This window comes from Leptonychotes weddellii, chromosome 2 (assembly GCF_054177405.1).
Source record: "Leptonychotes weddellii isolate Sample4059 chromosome 2, ASM5417740v2, whole genome shotgun sequence".
NCBI classification, from domain to species: domain Eukaryota; kingdom Metazoa; phylum Chordata; class Mammalia; order Carnivora; family Phocidae; genus Leptonychotes; species Leptonychotes weddellii.
Window position 1 is genome coordinate 31,257,164 of NC_138370.1, and position 17,733 is coordinate 31,274,896.

At 38.0% G+C, this 17,733-nt stretch overlaps 1 long non-coding RNA gene across 1 annotated transcript in view; it reads right to left on the minus strand.

Moving 5' to 3' along the window:
* Window positions 1–3,832: 3,832 nt before the first annotated feature.
* LOC145717986 (uncharacterized) overlaps window positions 3,833–17,733 on the minus strand; it is a 120,505-nt gene continuing 106,604 nt past the window's right edge. The window contains exon 3 of the long non-coding RNA XR_014141511.1: window positions 3,833–3,928. This is a non-coding gene — a long non-coding RNA (uncharacterized LOC145717986). The remainder of the gene's footprint in view (window positions 3,929–17,733) is intronic.

The following is a 17,733-nucleotide window of genomic DNA, read 5'->3' on the forward strand; positions in this document are numbered from 1 at the left end:
TAGGAATCAGTGTAGGCGCCAGGTTCATGCATAGTCAGGGCGTGGAAACTCAGCAACAAGTTTTCTCTGTTTTCAGAAGTCACTCACTTTGTTGGGTATTCAGGGCAGAACTGTTCTCAGTCAGGTAAGACTGGGATACAAAGCTGTCACAGCCCCTGGAAGCAGAGCAGTGGGGAGGATGGGCAAGAATGGAGGCGAGTGGGACAGAGTGTTACATTCTTCAAAGAACACAGGGTATTTGTGGATAGGGGACCAATAATAATAATGCCTGGAGAAGGACCTTTGAAAACTAAGTCCTGAATAAATGAGTTCTCTCATTTGGGCTTTATGATAAAACTGTACATTAGATGTTCTTTTTATCCCCATTTTACAACCCCGTGGAAATAAAGACCAACCAAATGAGAAAAAGAAAGGCTATTTATTCAGAGCTTCCCATAGCCAGGATGTTAGTCACCGTCACGGGCATTTGGAGAAGACTCACAAGCAAGATAAGTGGGAGAGCTTTGTAACAAGATAAAGGGGAGGCCTCAGGTGTGCCCTGATTGGAGGCTGTTCATGTGTGAAAGCTGTAGGCAGACAAACTAGAAGTACACATCCCTATGTGATTGGTTAGGGGTACATATTTGGCTTTCTCTGGTTGGTTCCAAGTTGGAAGCAGAGACAAAAATTAGGAAAGCTATGAGGTATTAATCAAGTCCAGACTATTTGGGGCCTATTGTTTCAGGGGTTATTGTTTGGCTTCCTGGATTGTTACTACAGATAGTGGTCTGACTTCCTATAAGTTTAACTTAGGCAGGCTTCCTGGGCTGGTTACTATACATTAATGGGTTGGTTTCCAAGGCTGGTTGCTATAGGTTGTGGGTCAAAGTTCTATTTTTATTAATTTATTTTTAATTTCTTTTTAGGGTTAAAGTATAGTTGAAACCCGATGTTATCTTAGTTTCAAGTGTATCAAAGTTCTCTCTCTCTCTCTCTCTCTCTATATATATATATATATGGCTGGCCATTGTCTATTTGTATATTGTTTTCCAATCCTTAGGTATGGGTCTGTACAAAAGAATGTTGGCCAAATAATTACCAACATTAACTGTCACAGCCCTAGTGAGGAACTGGGGTGGCTTCCATGCTGTATGTGGTACGTCAAAATGCCTAAGCAAATGATGTATTCACCTATGAAAGGTACACACACCTTAATAAAAGCAACAACCATCTCTTTCAAAAAGTAAGTTCATTATGGGGGCGCCTGGGTGGCTCAGTCAGTTAAGTGTCCAACTCTTGATTTCAGCTCAGGTCATGATCTCAGAGTCATGAGATTGAGCCCTGTGTCGGGCTCTGCACTCAGAACAGAGTCTGCTTGAGACTGTCTCTCTCCCTCTCTAAATAAATAAACAAAACCTTTAAAAAATTTTTTAAAGTAAGTTCATTATCTTTTCCTGCTTACTGATTTATCCTTATACTATGATTATAGAAAGCTATAGAAAATGATTTAATAAATAAATTTCAAGGATACACAGATTCCAGGATACACCAGAAGCAAAAGTTCTCAAAGGGCTCTTTGGTAAAGAATCTTTGCAAATACTTCTTGCTCTAAAAATCCAAACATCTTCTCCTCCATAAACTGTCCCCAGTGCCACTGTCAGAACCGGAGCCTGAGTGGGGTAAATCATGGGTCTGACCAGAATGGCCAAGACCATGTCCTCAAGTCACACCAGTGTGAGTCTCAGTGCCCCCTTTCTGTCTGCCCAGCAAGCCCTCCCTAGGAGTTCTGACATAAATAAGTACAATACTCATGATTAGAGCTTGAGTAGATTGAAAATATAATCTGTGTTCAAAGAGCTAATTGTCAACTGTCTATGAACCCTATTGTTTTTGACTGTTACGATAAGACATGAAATGGCTACTGAATGAAGGGACACAGGCATCATTGCTGGATGATTTCAGGAACTAATTCTCTTCTCTCTTCTAATAGAAACCTAATGGAAAGCAGGACTCTGCTATAGCTACAGGATTCTGAAGTTACATAAAAGCTGGCTCAGGCCAACTCTCCTGGGGCTTAGTAAGTTCTTTTGATAGGAATGCAACCAAGAATGCACCTGTCTGCTCCCTCACTCCCACCTCCACCAACTGGTACAATCCATTCAAGCCCAAAGACCCCCAGCTCAAATGCCAACTCTCAGTAACACCATCCCTGAGTGACTCGTCCTGGCATGGGTCAACTTGCCCTTTGTCTCCATAGGGCTTTGTGCAGAATGTTAAATAAACACCTACACCGTGGGATTATAGCTATTTTTTTATACAATATTTATGTCCCTCACTCGACTCTGAGTTTCTTTAAGGCAAGTCTGTGCCTTATTGATCTTTCCTCAGTATTTGGCATGTAACAGTGCACAGGGTTTTTGATCAGTGCTCCTCTCCCTGTCTTTTCTAATTCTGAAATTATGTTGGCTTTATAACTGTGAGCAAGTCACTTAACCTATCTGAATCTTCACCCCACATAATTCTCAGGAGCATGTGGAAGTGTTTTTCATGAAAGTACTACTTTGCATTTGCAGTCACTGGCTATATTTCCGAGGATTTCAAACGCCTTCTCTTTCATAGTATCTGCTTCTGCTTTTCCTTCACAAAACCCAGTAAGGAAAGTGTGATTATGATAGCCTCATTGAGGAAACAGGTTCAGAGAGATCAATTATTTGCCAAAGGTCATAAGACTAAGAGATGACAGAACTAGTCTCAGTCCCACTTCTTAGCGGCTTGAAAAGGTTTCGTGACATCTTTTGCCTCTAATATGCTCTTAAAGCTGCCTCACCACAGCAGTCAAGACAACTCCACAGTGTTCCAGATTAGTCTGTGTATGAACAGCTCATTTTGTGATGTAAGAGTTGTGCTTGGAATTCATTAATACCAGCCCTGATGCTCACTACCTGTGATCATAAGCAGTTCTCTTGTTCTCTCTTTTTCTCCTGTGAAGAATACACAAGCACAATTCTGGTCAAGTTTCTTCAGTGATCATGTATTAATTTTTAATAAGAAAAGAAGACCGGCATCTATCCGGCATCAGAAGGAGAAAGGGATCACAAGCACAAGCGAGAGCATAGGGTATAAATCCTATGCCTGCAGCCTCCTCAGAACTCAAAGGACAAGTGATTTCTGTCTAATCTGCAGTGTTTATTGCAGAGGACCTCCGCAATGGATGGATATGAATATTCCACTCATTAGGAAAAGAAACCCCTGCTGGGAGGAAGGAATATTTATCAGTCCCTGCCTTGGCCTGGCTGAAGTAAACCCTTTGCTTTGACTTTACATCCTCAAAGCAACTTCCTCATTGTCATTTTCTTCCCAAGTGAATGTTCCCTCAGGGAGAGGAGCACTGATCAAAAACCCTGAATATTTTTATTTGCAAGATGTGCACAGTCTTTATTATAAATGAATAAACTGGCATTCAGTTTTATACACCAAAGGAAAAATAAAATATGTAAACAGCAAAGTATCTGATATTCCTGACATGGTTTCTCCTTATGCTGTCTTTCCTACTCTTTTTCTTCTGATGGCTCCTACCTCCCCTCACCCAGTTGCTCTCTGTCCCCTCTGTACATTCTTTCTCTGCTCTGCTCTGGCACAGAATCATCATGCAGTCCCCCAACACCATACTGGCACATTTAGGTAGGAAAAAGGAAAAAGACTTGCTTACATGTAATATTTTCTGTAGTATTTAATGAGAACTATTTCTACTCCCTTAGCATTCCTGCTAAGGTGGACAAGACTTTACTTCTTAGGCCTACAAAGTTCTTAGCAAACTGAACAGGTCATCTAAGGATATCAAATGGTGCCAGATACTCACATTTTCTGACCGGAGCCTCTTGGCAGGACACCCACCATCCCTGGGGTGAAGCATGTAATACAGTCGGACTTTGCTTGCATGTTTTCGACTCTGGGAAGGAAAAGCAGAAGCAGATACTATGAAAGAGAAGGCATTTGAAATCCTCGGAAATATAGCCAGTGACTGAAAATGCAAAGTAGTACTTTCATGAAAAACACTTCCACATGCTCCTGAGAATTATGTGGGGTGAAGATTCAGATAGGTTAAGTGACTTGCCCACAGTTATAAAGCCAACATAATTTCAGAATTAGAAAAGATAGGGAAAGAAGAAAGGTAAAAACATTGGGATGTTTAAGCCTGGAATGAATAATATATTTAATTGTCCTCAAAATAAGAACAGGTCAGAGAGAGAATAATACAAGGATCGGCTGTGATGGAAGGCTAGGTGCCCTGCCTTGTCTCATATTCCCACTGCCTTGCCCTAAGGAGCTGGGGACAGACAATGCCCCCTGGGAGTTGGCATGCATAGCATCTCCAACAGAAGTCCCTTCGTCTGGTTCTCCCATGTTGGAGCCTCATTATAGGCTATCAAAAGAGATTTTCCAGAGTCAGATATCATGAGCAAACAAAAGATATCAAATGCAAGTTTGAGGACTGCTTAGAGCCCAAACTTCATGCAAGCAGGCAGAGCAGTTAAACAATAAACACCCCCTGCCCACAGGATTAGCAGGACTCTGGGTTTCTGCCTGTATTGAAGGGTCCGTGCCCAGCGTGGAGAAATTGATCGCATCCTAGTTCCATCTTTCCTCTATTCCTTTGCTCAACTGAGAGCCCACCTGAACTTCCCTCCCCTTTAAAGAACACTGCAGTTCTAACTTCTGAGTTGCTACCTGAAGATGGCTGAGTGAAAAGAGCTCAAACAGTCACAAGTTCAGAACCCAAGCGCAGCTCTGCTGCTCTCTGGCTGGGTGATACTGAGCAAGTCAGTCTAATTCATTTATAGCTAAAATGAGTCTCATTTTCTCTGTGTACAAAATGAACATAATATTTATTAGGGTTGCCGTGAGAATCAAATGAGGCAGTGCATATGAAAAACTGCAATCCACATAATGCTTAATGTGTCACCAGCGAGGGCACCAATCCTGAACTCTGAATCTATAGTGCTAGGATGTGAATTCACCTTGAACCCATCATTACCTAATTCTGATCCCCTAAACCCTTCCTTTGCTCAGGGCTTATTTCCTTCTTCTCTGGACTTTGGTTCCACTTTGCCTTTATTTACAGTTGGGGACCAGCCAATCTCCTGTGTGATGGCTTGCCTTCATGGATTAGCCACAAAGGCAAAGTGATTTTCAGAGAAAACACAGCAAATTGCAACTTGTTTACAGGATATGATGTAAATCCCTCCGCCTGGTTTTCCTTCTTTATCACTTTTTTCATTCCTTCATTGTGCTTCTAAAAAACATGCTTCTAAACAGTCCTTGAACACTTTCAAGGCCTTTAAATGGGTTTAAAAGTGCTAATGGGACATCAAAGATATTACTGATGTAAAAGTACTGAAGTGTGATTTTTTTTTAAGATTTTTATTTATTTATTTATTTGACAGAGAGAGACACAGCGAGAGAGAGGGAACGTAAGCAGGGAGAGGGGGAGAGGGAGAAGCAGGCTCCCCGCTGAGCAAGGAGCCCGATGTGGGACTCGATCCCAGGACCCTGGGATCATGACCTGAGCCGAAGGCAGACGCTTAATGACTGAGCCACCCAGGCGCCCCTGAAGTGTGATTTTGAAATATATTTGTAGCCATTTCTAGGTTGCATTGTAAGTTGTAATCAAGGGTTACCTGGAGTCCTGTTTGCCTGCGAGATTGGTAGGATGTGAAATAGAGACCTATGTGGACTTGTGCCAGATCATTTCAACAGCACTGTTCAGCTTCTTCATGCTTTTGAGAATGATGCAGTGCAGAGTAGTATAGGTTTTTTGGCAAAGAAATACGTTGATTACTAAAATCTGTACACATTTTCTAGTTTTGTTGGTTTTTTGGAAGCAAGGGGTAGTGGAAAAGTTAAGATACAGCTCCAGTCAAAAAAAAAGAAAAAAGAACATTTAAAAACCTATAGGATGCTGACTGTGGCCACAGAGACTGGACTGGGGAAAAGCACAATAGACAGGTAATTAGTGAAAAGACAAAGCAATACCAGTGCGAACTCAAATGTGGCTGAAGTGGGCTTTCAGTGTTGTATTTGTTACTGTAGAAGAATGGATCACAGTACCTAACACCATCAATCTGCTCAAAGTCATGGCAAAATTGGAAATCTCATAATGTGGCCTGTTTTGTGGTTGGATTTCTTCTCTTTGCTAAAATACTACATTTCTTTCAAAAAGACTCTTTCCAGCAAAGGCAGAGTTCACTGGGTTATTTAATTGCAGTTGGATAAAACTAGTAAGAAACCATTAGCTGAAAAGAAAAGGGAAGTATATGGTAAGCTCTGCTGTGAACCTATTAGTGATGAGAGATGCTTGGATCGGTGCCTTATTAGCGATTTACCCTCCAGGTTCTGCCTTTGCCCCTGTGTATGGGTGAAGAAAAACAGAGTTTTGGAAAATCCCACCTCCTTCTGGAACGATGGTGGAGGCATTCTAGTTCATCATTTAGCTGCTTCCCTAGTGCCTCTGTCTTCCTGCTGCTTTTCCCAGGCTGCCAGAGGTGGACCCAATGCCTTCCCCGCCCACAAGCCCACCCTGACTTAGGGCAGGATGTAAAAACCCAGAAGACAGTCCACTTCTCAGTGATGTGACTGTGGAGTCACACCTATCCAGTGAGACTGATTGAAACCCAAAGCCACTTCCAAATGATGTCGGTTGACAAGGACAAAGAGGTTGCTAGGAGATTGCTCCCAGGTGCCCTACAACTCACCCGCCTCGGCCCCCCCTGGGGCCGTCAACATCTGGGTGCAGCTCGTCTAGTGAGTCCTCTCCTTTCTTCCTGGCATTCTCACCTCTCCCTCAAGGCGGGACACACTGAGTCACCCACAGCATCTTCCTCCAACGGGCTCCTCTCAACCCCTTACCTACAAGAAATTGCTTGAAATTTGGCATGGTAACCTCACTCCTTCCAATTTATTCTAGAAACAAACAAACAAAAAACAAAAACCTTCCCACAAAAAGTTAAACTTAGATTTGAGCAAACACGCTCATTGCAGCATGACCTAACTAGGAACAGCAAATCGGGGAGGCAGTTACATGTTGGACAAGAGGCTGGTTAAAGCAGCCACTGGATGCCCTTATGTTCAGTTGGAAATTGAAAAAGTGCTTTCTATATAATGCATGTTGAATGAAAAATGCTAAAACAAAAGTTGCTTGTATACTGCGATTAAGATTATATAAATATTTGTAAGTATATCAATAAGAAGTGGAAAGGAAAAAGAAAAACAAGCATGTTTTATTAAGGTAGGGAAAGAATGGATGATTTTCATTCTTTATTTCTACAACAAATTTTCCCTTACCATAAAAGTAATAACTTCACAATGCTCAAGACATTGTAATTCCTCAATAAGTCTACTCTCTACTCATAACAATTGTGATTAGTAAAAAGCACACTGATCTGGAATGCTCTTATACTCATACGTTCATATACTGATATAATTGACCACATTTCCATCTACCCTTGTTAATGTCTTATCAACATTCAAAATGCATTATGTTTTTTTCACTGCAATACTTGGTGATTAGATAAGCCTACTTAAGCCAAGAGCAATACACATTACTTTAACTTTTAAAACTTTATTTTGGTACATACAAATGCCATGCTAAATATGTGTCCTCTTCACAATGTGGTCATTCCACTTCCTGTATATAAATGAAGATTATAGGCACAGTGGATAAATGCCATCCAGACAACCAAACTGGAAGGAAAGCCACTTCTGAAATGCATTTATGTCATCCAAATAAATATGAACAACAAAAACAAATCCTTAGGATTTTTTCAAAGATTTATCAATACCTAAAATATGCACTTGCTTTTAAGAGTTTAAAAAGACAAATTGCCAACTGAAAGGAAATGTAAGGAGAAAAAGTGCCTTTCATGTTAAATGTATATATTACAGAGTTTCAGGAAAGAAAAGGGCCATTTCTTTAAGGGAAAAGCCATGAAAAAGAAATTACAATCTCTCGTTTGCACCGAAAGTCAGTCCCTGGCTCACACATTAATATTTGCATTTTAAGCAAAAGTCATTACTTTCATTCAAACCACATCAACTTTAAGCTTCCCAGATAGGCCAGAAATTACCAACTCTTCCATTTTAATTAAAGCCTTTGCCCCTGATGCTGGGCATTGTGCGGGGGGCAGACCTATCTGCAGATTAGTTTCTTTGGCTGAAACAATCTTCTGGCACTCAAAGAAATCATCTAAAGAGGAAATTCAGGCCAGCCTTCTCTTTGGGGGGATAAAGAACAAGACAAACCTCTATTTCAGATGTATTGTGTGAAAGAAGGGGGTGGACCACATCGAAATAGAATGGCTTTGTGCTTCACCTAAATAGCCATCTTCCATTATCACATACCCTTTAAAAATTCACAACTCAAATTTGCTTCCAACAAGGCTACTGATTTCTGGTCTCATAAAATGTGAAGATAACAAAGTAACTTAGTATTTGCATAATGCTCCAAACAGCGTTCAAACCCCTTTGACATTTACCATCTCATTTTATCCTCAAGTCACGGTTGTGAGGTTGGCAGGAGAGGTGTTATTTCAAATCAGCTTTAAGATCCATCCCTGATTTCCTAATTAAGTAAGTGTTCACCATTTTATTTCATCTTAGGTATCTAACTATACGTCTTCCAGAAACTAGCTTAAATAAGCCAAAGACTATAAGAAAAAGGGAAAACCTGAAACAGACTGATAATTACAGAAGAGTGATTCTCACATGCCACCAATTTTGAGCTGTTTCTACTCATTCTAGGGTAAAGAAGAGCTGATTAAGGGAAGGACAACAAATACCAAGGGTCTAACTCCCCAGCTACCTGAGAATGATTGGCGTATGTGAGATGGGGGCTCCACCTCTCGGGAAGAAGAAGGCACCTTGGCACAACCCCACTTAACACTTCCAGGTTGAGGGCCTAAGGGCTGAGCCCTGGAAAAGCTGGAGCACAACTTCACTAGGAAGTCGAGGTTAAGTGCAGATAAAACAAAGAAAACCACAAGTGTTGGAGATCCCCTCTGATGACCGGGACTCTTTCCCAGAGTGATGCATCTCTCCTTATTATCACAGGAAGGAGGCTGGATACAGAAACTCCCTTTACTTGGGGTGGAAGATGGGCTCAGAAGAGAAACAGCCCCAATGAGGAAAAAATAAATGTCCTCTGCTGGAACTGTCCAAGGACCCAGGTTCCAGGCCTCCTACATAGGCTCTGAAGTGGTCCTACAAATGGATCAGATCAGAAGATCCTGCAAGCTGTCAGGTATACCATGAAAGGATCAAAGGCCAAAGCTCACACACTAGGGACAAGTAGCAGGCCTTCATACCCTCTGTTCGGCCAAGAATCAGTGGCACCTAGGAAAAACTTCTGGACTAGAAAAGACGACTCTGGAAACCTCTCAAGGAAAAGGCATAAAGCAATTATTTGCAAAATATTTCTTGCAATAAGTAGAAGTACATTTTAAATGGCACAGGCTTCATTCATTTAATTCAAGAAAATACGGACTGAGGGTAAAAGCTAAAAAATGAGATAAGACAGCTGACTGAAATAAAGATGTACTTCCTGAGTTAATAAAGAAAGGACAGGGAAGAAAAGGGCCATTTCTTTAAGGGAAAAAGTCATTGAGCATCTGCCTTCGGCTCAGGTCATGATCCTGGGGTCCTGGGATCGAGTCCCGCATCGGGCTCCTGGCTCCGCGGGAAGCCTGCTTCTCCCTCTCCCATTCTCCCTGCTTGCGTTCCCTCTCTTGCTCTCTCTCTCTGTCAAATAAATAAATAAAATCTTGAGAGGAAGGAAGGAAGGAAGGAAGGAAGGAAGGAAGGAAGGAAGGAAGGAAATTAAAAATATCATGGTTTCATTTTGAAGGTCTTTCACATCAGTACAAGAGCAGAATCAACACTGCAGATCAGTGTGGAAGTCAACATAGAGACACTTCCTAGAAAGCAGAGAGATAGGATAAAGAAGTGGGAAAAATGATACTGGATAAATTATTACATATGAAAGATCAAAACAAATGGAAAAATAGAATAAAAAGTCCCAAAATAGACCCAATGATTTGGAACCAAAAAGAAAACTGTATATATAGATAGATATAGATATGGATGATATAGATATAGATATATCTAACTTTGTCACTGGAAAGTTTTCTAAATAATAAAGCAAAAGAAGGACTGATAGATATAGCTTTAAAAAATAGGTATTTTTAATCTGAAATACAGAAATACATGTAAGAGGCAAACCATAAAGTAGGAAAAATATTTGCAATATGTAAAATAAAATGGTTTAATACCAAAGATACAGTACTCTAACAAATGTATTAAAAAATATTAAAATAGGCAAAAGATATAAACAGGAATTGCAGAAAAGCAAATAGCTAAATGACATATAACAACTTCATCCAAATTCTACCTTATAAATTTTAAACTAAAAAATATTTTTTTGTCACTAAATGAACAAATTTACAAAATAAACATACCTATATTGGTGAAGATAAAGGAAAATGAAAATCCTTGCACATAGTTCCTAGGCATGTAAAATTGGTATAAGCTTCCAGGATGGAAATTTCGCTATATATATTCAAAACAGAAAAAAATTGTTCAATCCAACAATTCTACTTCTATGAATTGATTTTAAGGAAGCAGAAACATGTATTGTCATTTATTTATAATAGTGAAATTGAGAAAATAAATTAAGTATCCTAAGTGAAAGGGATAAATAGTATATCTATATGATTACTAAAACTGTCAAGTATATTAATAATATCAATGACATTTTAAAAATCTATGAAATAATATCAAGAAAAAAGTCACTTCCAAACAAGAATATAAATGATGCCAATTTTTTTAAACAAAAAACAAATATATATATATACATATATATATGTATATATATGTAGTATATGTGCACATAGACATAGAAAAAGTCTAGGGAGAAACATACCAAAGGGTTAACATTGCTTATCATGGATCACAGGTGATTTCAATTTTTCTTATGTATGTTTTAAAATTTTTTTTCTGTTACCATACAACACTATCAAAATACCATTGACTATATTCCCTATGCTATACCTTTTACCTACATGACTTATTCATCCCATATCTGGAAGCTTGTACCTTCCACTCCCCTTCACCCATTTTGCCCATCACAGCCCCCTTCCGCTTTGGCAACCACCAGTTTCTTCTCTGTATTTATGGGTCTATTTCTGCTTTTTTGTTTGTTAATTTGTTTTGTTTTTACATTCCACATAGAAATGAAATCATATGGTATTTGTTTTTCTCTGACTTATTTCACTTAGTATTATATCCTCTAGCTCCATCCATACTGTTGCAAATGGCAAGAAATCATTCTTTTTTATGGCTGAGTAACATTCCATTACACACACACACACACACATAAACACACACACACACACCCCACATCTTCCTTTTTTATTCACATATAATTAAAATACAAGGTTATATTAGTTTCAGGTGTACAATATAATCTCAGTACTCACCAAGATAAGTGTAATCCTAATCCTCTTTATCTATTTATCTATTATATTGTATGTGTGTGTGTGTGGATATATATATATCTTTATCCATTCATCTATTGTTGGACACTTGGGTTGCTTCCCTATCTTGACTACCATAAAAAGTACTGTAATAAATAGGGGTGCAGGGAACTTTTCAAATTAGTGTTTTCATTTTCTTTGGGTAAATACCCAGTAGTGCAATTACTGCATCATATGGTAAATCTATTTTTAATTTTTTGAGGAACCTCTATACTATTTTCTACAATGACTGTACCAATCTGAATTCCCACCAACAGTGCATGATGGTTTTTTTTCCACATCCTCACCAACATTTATGATTTCTTGTCTTTTTTATTCCAGTCATTCTGACAGGCATAAAATGATACCTCACTGTGGTTTTAATTTGCATTTCTCTGATGATTAGTGATTTTGAACATTTTTTCATTTGTTTGCCATCTGTATGTTTTCTTTGGGAAAATGTCTATTCATGGCTTCTTCCCATTTTTTAATTGGATTATTTGGGTTTTTTGGTGTTGACTTGTAGAACTTCTTTGTATATTTTGGATATTAACCCCTTATTGGGTATATCATTTGCAAATATCTTTTTCCATTCAGTAGGCTGCCTTTTTGTCTTGTTGATGGTTTCCTTTGCTGTGCAAAAGCTTTCTGTTTTGGTGTATTCCAAATAGTTTAATTTTCCTTTTGTTTCCCTTGCCAGAGGAGACATATCTAGAAAAATGTTTCTACGGCTGATGTCAAAGAAATTACCACCTATGCTTTCTTCTAGGAGTTTTATGGTTTCAGGTCTCACATTTAGGTCTTTAACCCATCTTGAGTTTATTGTGTATGGTGTAAGAAAGTGGTCCAGTTTCATTCTTTTACATGTAGCTGTCCAGTTTTCCAACACCATTTGTTGAAGAGACTGTCTTTTTCCCATTGCATATTCTTCCCTCCTTTATCATAAATAAATTGACCATAAACACATGGGTTTATTTCTGGACTCTCTATTCTGTTCTATTGATCTATTTGATATGTCTATTTTTGTGCCAGTACCATATTGTTTTGATTACTATAGCTTTGTAGTATATCTTGACACATGGGGTTGTGATAACTCCAGTTTTACTCTTCTTTTTCAATATTGCTCTATTTAGGGTCTTTTGTAGTTTCATACAAATTTTAGGATTATTTGTTCTAGCTCTATGAAAAATGTTGCTGGTATTTTGATAGGGATTGCATTAAATCTGTAGATTGCTTTGGGTGGTGTGGACATTTTAACAATATCAGTTCTTTGAATCCATGAGCATGGAATTTCTTTCCATTTGTTTGTGTCATCTTCAATTTGTTTCATCCATGTTTTATAGTTTTTGGAATATAGGTCATTCATCTTCTTGATTAAGTTTATTCCTAGGTATTTTATTCTTTGTGGTGCTATTGTAAATGGGATTGTTTTCTTAAATTCTCTTTCAGCAACTTCATTATCAGTGTATAGAAATGCAACAGATTTCTGTATATTAATTTTGTACCTTATGACTTTACCAAATTCGTTCATTCGTTCATCAGTTTTTGGCAGAGTCTTTATGGTTTTCTGCATATAATATGTCATCTGCAAATAATGAAAGATTTACTTCTTTCTTACTAATTTGGATGCCTTTTATTTCTTTCTCTTGTCCAATTGCTGTGGGTAGGACTTCAAGTACTATGTTAAATGAAAGTGATGAGAGTGGTCATCCTTGTCTCATTCCTAATCTTAGAGAAAAAGCTCTGTTTTTTACCACTAAGGATGATGTTAGCTGTGGGTTTTCATATATGGCCTTTACTATGTTGAAGTACGTTCCTTCTAACCCTACTCTATTGAGAGTTTTTATCATGAATGGATATTGTACTTTGTCAAATGCTTTTTCTGTATCTATTGAGATGATCATATGGTTTTTATCCTTTTTCTTGTTAATGTGATGTCACATACTGATTGATTTGTGAATATGGAACTACCCTCACATCCCTGGGATAAGTTTCACTTGATCACAGTGAATGATTTTTTTTAACATATTGTTGAATTAGGTTTGCTAATATTTTATTGAGGATTTTTGCATCTATGTTCATCAGGAATATTGGCCTATAGTTTTCCTTTTGTGCAGTACCTTTATCTGGTTTTGTATCAGGGTAATGCTGGCTTCATAGAATGAATTTGGAAACTATCTTTCCTCCTCTATTTTTTGGAATAGTTTGAGAAAAAATAGATATTAACTCTTCTTTAAATGTTTGGTAGAATTCACCTGTGAAGCCATCTGGTCCTGGACTTTCGTTTGTTGGCAGTTTTTTATTACTGATTCAATTTCATTGCTAGTGATTCATCTGTTCAACTTTGTTTATTTCTTCCTGATTCAGTTCTGGAAAGTTCTATGTTTCTAGGAATTCATCCATTTCTTCTAGGTTGTCCAGTTTGTAGGCATGTAGTTTTTCATTATATTCTCTTATAATCCTTTTTATTTGTGTGGTGTCAGTTGCTATCTCTCCTCCTTCATTTCTGATTTTATTTATTTGTGCTTTCTCTCTTCTTTTTTTGATGAGTCTGGCTAAAAGTTTATCAATTTCATTGATCTCTTCAAAGAATAAGCTCCTGGTTTCATTGATCTGTTCTATTGTTTTTTTGTTTTGTTTTGTTTTCTTCATTTTCTGTTTCATTTATTTCTGTTTTAATCCTTATTATTCCCTTCCTTCTACTGACTCTGGACTTGGTTTGTTCTTTTCCTAGCTCCTTTAGATGTAAGGTTAGGTTGTTTATTTGAGATTTTTCTTGATTCCTGAGGTAGGCCTGTATTGCTTTAATCTTCCCTCTTAGAACAGCTTTTGCTGCATCCCAAAGATTTTGTACCATTGTGTTTTCATTCTCATTTGTCTACATGTATGTTTTTTAATTTCCTCTTTGATTTCTTGGTTGACCCATTCATTGTTTAGTACCATGTTTTTCAATGTCTCCATGTATTTGTGTTCTTTCCAGATTTTTTTCTTGTGATCGATTTCTAGTTTCATACCATTGTGGTCAAAAAAGATGCATGATAGTATTTTAATCTTTTTAAATTTATTGAGACTTGATTTGCAGCCTAACATGTGATCTATTCTGGAGAACGTTCCATGTGCACTTGAAAAGAATATGTATTCTGCTGGTTTTGGATGAAGTATTCTGAATATATCTGTTAGGTACATCTGGTCCAATGTGTCATTTAAAGTCACTGTTTCCTTCTTGATTCTGTCTGTATGATCTATCCGTTGATGTAAGTGAGGTGTTAAAAGTCCCCCAATATTATTGAATTACTGTGAGTTTCTTCCTTTATGTCTGTTAATTGTTGCTTTATGTATTTAGGTGCTCCCATGTTGAGTACATAAATATTTACAATTGTTATTCCCTCTTGTTGGATTGTTCTCTGTCATAAAGTTGTGTCCTTGTTAGTCTCTTGTTACAGTCTTTGTTTTAAAGTCCATTTTGTCCAATATAAGTATTGCTACCTCTGCTTTCTTTTAATTTCCATTTGCATGGTAAATGTTTTTCCATTGCTTCACTTTCAGTCTGCATGGTCTTTAGGTCTGAAATCAATCTCTTGGGGTTTTTTTGTTTTTTTGTTTTGTTTTGTTTTATTTTTTCATCCATTCAATCACCCTATGTCTTGATTGGAGCATTTAGTCCACTTACATTTAAAGTAATGGTTTCACTTATTTGTGGAACATAAGGAATAGCATGGAGGACATTAGGAGAAGGAAGGGAAAAATGAAGGGGGGTGGGAATTGGAGGGAGAGATGAACCATGAGAGATTATGGACTCTGAGAAACAAACAGGGTTTTAGAGGGGAGGGGGTAGGGGGGATTGGTTAGCCCGGTGATGGGTATTAAGGAGGGCACGTACTGCATGGAGCACTGGGTGTTATATGAAAACAATGGATCGTGGATCACCACATCAAAAACTAATGATGTATTGTATGGTGACTAACATAACATAATAAAATTTAAAAAATAATAATAAAATAAATAAATAAATAAAGTAATTATTGCTAAGTAAGTACTTATTGACATTTTGTTACTTGTTTTATGGTTGTTTTTGTAGTTCTTTTCTGTTCTTTTCTTCTCCTGCTCTCTTCCCTTGTGGTTTGATGGCTTTCTACAGTGATATGCTTGGATTCCTTTCTCTTTATTTTTTGCCTATCTATTACAGTATAGCATCTTATTTATCCATTTATCTATCAGCGCACAATTGGGTTACTTCCATATCTTGGCCATTGTAAATAATGCTGCAATAAACATAGGGTGGCATACATCTTTTTAAATTATTTTTTTCATTTTCTTTGGGTAAATACCCAGTAGTGGAATTGCTAGATCATATGGTAATTCTATTTTTAATTTTTTGAGGAACCTCCATACTGGTTTCCACAGTGGCTACACCAGTTTACATTCCCATCAACAGTGCATGAGGGTTCCTTTTTTTCCACCTCGCCAAAATTTGTTATTCTTGTCTTTTTGATTCCAGTCATTCTGACAGATGTAAAGTGATATCTCATGGTGACTTTAATTTCCACTTCCCTCATGATTAGTGATGTTGAGCATCTTTTCATATGTTTGCTAAAATCTGTATGTCTTCTTTGGAAAAATGTCTATTCATGTCTTCTGCCCAGTTTTTAATTGGATTATTTGTGGGTGGAGGGGTTTGGTGTTGACTTGTAGAACTTCTTTGTATATTTTGGATTTTAACCCTTTATTGGATATAGCATTTGCAAATATCTTCCCATTCAGTAGGTTACCTTTTCAGTTTGTCGATTTTTTGTGGGTTTTTTTTTTAATTTTCCAAATTCTTTAAGACATCTAATCATTCCAGTAATTAGAGAAGGGGAATCACAATTTTAAAGATTCACTTCAACATTGATGATTTACCATTCTAATACTCCTACCTTAAGATGAGTATAATAAGGGGCGCCTGGGTGGCTCAGTCGTTAAGCGTCTGCCTTCGGCTCAGGTCATGATCCCAGGGTCCTGGGATCGAGCCCTGCATCGGGCTCCCTGCTCCATGGGAAGCCTGTTTCTCCCTCTCCCTCTCCCCCTGCTTGTGATCCTGCTCTCTCTGTCAAATAAATAAATTAAAAATCTTTAAAAAAAAAAAAAAGATGAGTATAATAAGTCTCTAAAAAACCAACAGACTTGCTCAAGATCCTACAACTTATAAACTCTCAGAGAATAGAGATTATATCTATTTTGTTCATTGTTGTTTCCCCTTCAATTATCACACATAGTGCTCAAAAAAGGTTTTCCGGTTGAGTGACTGAAGGCCTGGATGAAAGAATGAGGCAATCCCAGAACAAGAACCCAAGACCCTTGATTAATTAAAACAACAATTTGAAAGTGGTATGTACATAATTGTTACACATTCCCTTCCATTATAAAATGAAATCAAATCCATCAGTCATCTGTTTCTATCTCTGTACCCCACTGCTGCAGTGTAGGTCAGAGAGAAGCAGTGAGCCTGCAGACCAGAGAGAGTTCTAAACAACAACTCCTGCAGACATTTTGCTGAGTGTGCACACTGGAGGAAAAACTCTCAGCAGGTGAATTGATGAAGATTGTGCATAAAGCATAACCTGAAGAAACTGAGGAATTGCTGCAACTGGTACAAAAGTCAAGATTCAGAGTAAGTCATATTGCCAAGGACACCATGGCACATACAGATCCAGCTTTTTGAGGTAGAGGATGTTTGGGAAAGGACAGAGTCAATTCCTGCACTGTTTCCAAGAATTCCCCACTCACCAGATGCTGGCTTGGTAAAGTATCATTTAATCTGTGGTCAAATATGTAAGCTGTTGTGGCCTAGGGTAATATGTCTCTTAGTTTTTACTTATAGGATCTTGGGCATTTGTGCTGTATAGACTGAACTGTGTCCTTCCCAAAATTCATACCGAAGCCCTAATCCTCAATCTTATTGTATACTGAGATAGGGTCCTTACAGAGTTAATTAAGGTTGAATGGGGTCAGAAAAGTAGGGCCCTAATTCAATAGGAATGGTGTCCTTTTAAGACAAGGAAGACCTTGTGAGGACACAGCAAGAAGGCAGCCTTTCTGCAAGCCAAGAGATACTACCAAAAACCAACCCTGCTGGCACCTCACTCTTAAACTTCTAGTCTCCAGAACTATGAGAAGATAAATATCTGTTGTTTAAGCCACCATTCTATGG